Source organism: Oreochromis niloticus, unplaced genomic scaffold, assembly GCF_001858045.2.
Source record: "Oreochromis niloticus isolate F11D_XX unplaced genomic scaffold, O_niloticus_UMD_NMBU tig00008797_pilon, whole genome shotgun sequence".
Classification (NCBI taxonomy): Eukaryota; Metazoa; Chordata; class Actinopteri; order Cichliformes; family Cichlidae; genus Oreochromis; species Oreochromis niloticus.
The window spans coordinates 1-2,500 of NW_020329439.1; positions in this window are offsets into that span (position 1 = coordinate 1).

The window sequence follows — 2,500 nt, forward strand, 5'->3', positions numbered from 1 at the left end:
TCACTCTCCTGGAAGGGTGAGTCACTCACCCACGCTTTGTGGCTGGAGTACCAGGGTCAGTGCGCGGGGAGTGTGTGGACAAGCAAGCGTGGCAAAGTGTTTCCGGGCCATGTACCAGGGGCATGTGGAAACGTTGTCGTACCATATGCACGGGGGAGTATTTCGCAAAGTGCTCCTGCGCAGTGTACCAGGGGCATGGAAAAAAGCTGTCGTACCATATACACGAGGAGTGTGTGTGGCAAAGTGTTTCTGGGCAGTGTACCAGGGGCATGTAGAAACATTGTCGTACCATAGGCACGAGGAGTGTGTGCGGCAAAGTGTTTCTGCCCAGTGTACCAGGGGCACGTTTGAATTTACTTTATGGAGTACCAGGGGCACGAGGATTTTGCCAGTGGTGTTCTGCTTTGTTAGTGGGAGGGGGCTTAAGTGTGGGTCCCCGGGGCCTGCTGGAGGTCAAGGTCCATGGTGGAGACGCGGTGCTATGTAACCGCAAGAGAAGAAGCTACTGGGGACTAGAGAAGGGGAGCATGTGGGTCCCGGGGCCTGCTGGAGGTCAAGGTCCAAGCTGGATATGTGGTGGAGCGTAACTGCAAGAAAGGAAAGCTAGTGGGGGACTAGAGCAGGGGAGCATGTGGGTCCCCAAGGCCTGCGGGAGTGCAAGGTCCATGCTGGATATGTGGTGGAGGGTAACTGCAAGAGAAGAAGCTAGTGGGTACTAGAGCAGGGGAGCATGTGGGTCCCGGGGCCTGCTGGAGGTCAAGGTCCATGCTGGATATGAGTAGCAGCAGGGCCAGTGCAGCAGCAGCAGCACATCTTTTTCGACCGTAAAGGGGACGGGAGGCCGACTCACCCCTCGGCCAAATGGAGACACAACAGCAGCGGGGCCAGTGGAGCAACATGCACCTTTTTCAGCCGTAAGGGAGACAGGAAGATGTGATGGTGGTCCCCGGGGCCCCCCTGGAAGTGGGGGAGATCAGCAATTAGCTAGCGAGGAGGGTGCGTACAGCGGACGTGGTAAAGTGTTTCTGCACAGTGTACCAGGGGCACGTTGAATTCTTTATGGAGTACCAGGGGCATGAGGATTTGCCAGTGGTGTTTTGCTTTGTTAGTGGGAGGGGCTTAAGTGTGGGTCCCGGGGCCTGCTGGAGGTCAAGGTCCATGGTGGAGACGCGGTGCTATGTAACCGCAAGAGAAGAAGCTACTGGGGGACTAGAGCAGGGGAGCATGTGGTTCCCCGGGGTCTGCGGGAGGTCAAGGTCCATGCTGGATATGCAGTGGAGGGTAACTGCAGAAAAAGAAGCTACTGGGGACTAGAGCAGGGGAGCAAGTGGGTCCCCGGGGCTGCTGGAGGTCAAGGTCCATGCTGGATACGAGTAGCAGCAGGGCCAGTGCACAAAATGGATCTTTTCCAGCCGCAAGGGAGACAGGAGCAAGGTGTGATGTGGGTCCCGGGGCCTGCTGGAGGTCAAGGTCCATGGTGGAGACGCGGTGCTATGTAACCGCAAGAGAAGAAGCTACTGGGGGACTAGAGCAGGGGAGCATGTGGTTCCCCGGGTCTGCGGAGGTCAAGGTCCATGCTGGATATGCAGTGGAGGGTAACTGCAGAAAAAGAAGCTACTGGGGACTAGAGCAGGGGAGCAAGTGGGTCCCGGGGCCTGCTGGAGGTCAAGGTCCATGCTGGATACGAGTAGCAGCAGGGCCAGTGCACAAAAATGGATCTTTTCCAGCCGCAAGGGAGACAGGAGCAAGGTGTGATGTGGGTCCCCGGGGCCTGCTGGAGGTCAAGGTCCATGGTGGAGACCCGGTGCTATGTAACCACAAGAGAAGAAGCTACTGGGGACTAGAGAAAGGGAGCATGTGGGTCCCGGGGCCTGCTGGAGGGCAAGGTCCATACTGGATATGTGGCGGAGGGTAACTGCAAGAGAAGAAGCTAGTGGGGACTAGAGCAGGGAGCATGTGGTTCCCCGGGGTCTGCGGGAGGTCAAGGTCCATGCTGTATATGAGTAGCAGCAGGGCCACTGCAGCAGCAGCACATCTTTTTCGACCGTAAAGGAGACAGGAGGCCGACTCACTGCCTCGGCCAAATGGAGAGAGAATATCAGCAGGGCCAGTGCAGCAGCAGCACATCTTTTTCGACCGTAAAGGAGACAGGAGGCCGACTCACTGCCTCGGCCAAATGGAGAGAGAGTAGCAGCAGGGCCAGTGCACAAAAATGGATCTTTTCCAGCCGCAAGGGAGACAGGAGCAAGGTGTGATGTGGGTCCCCGGGGCCCGCTGGAGGTCAGGGAGATCAGCAATTAGCTAGAGGTGGTCAGAGTAGCAGCAGGGCCAGTGCAGCAGCAGCACATCTTTTTCGACCGTAACGGGGACGGGAGGCCGACTCACTCCCTCGGCCAAATGGAGAGAGAATATCAGCAGGGCCACCACAGCAGCAGCAGCAGCAGCAGCAGCAGCAGCAGCAGCAGCAGCACATCTTTTCCGACCGTAAGGGAGACAGGAG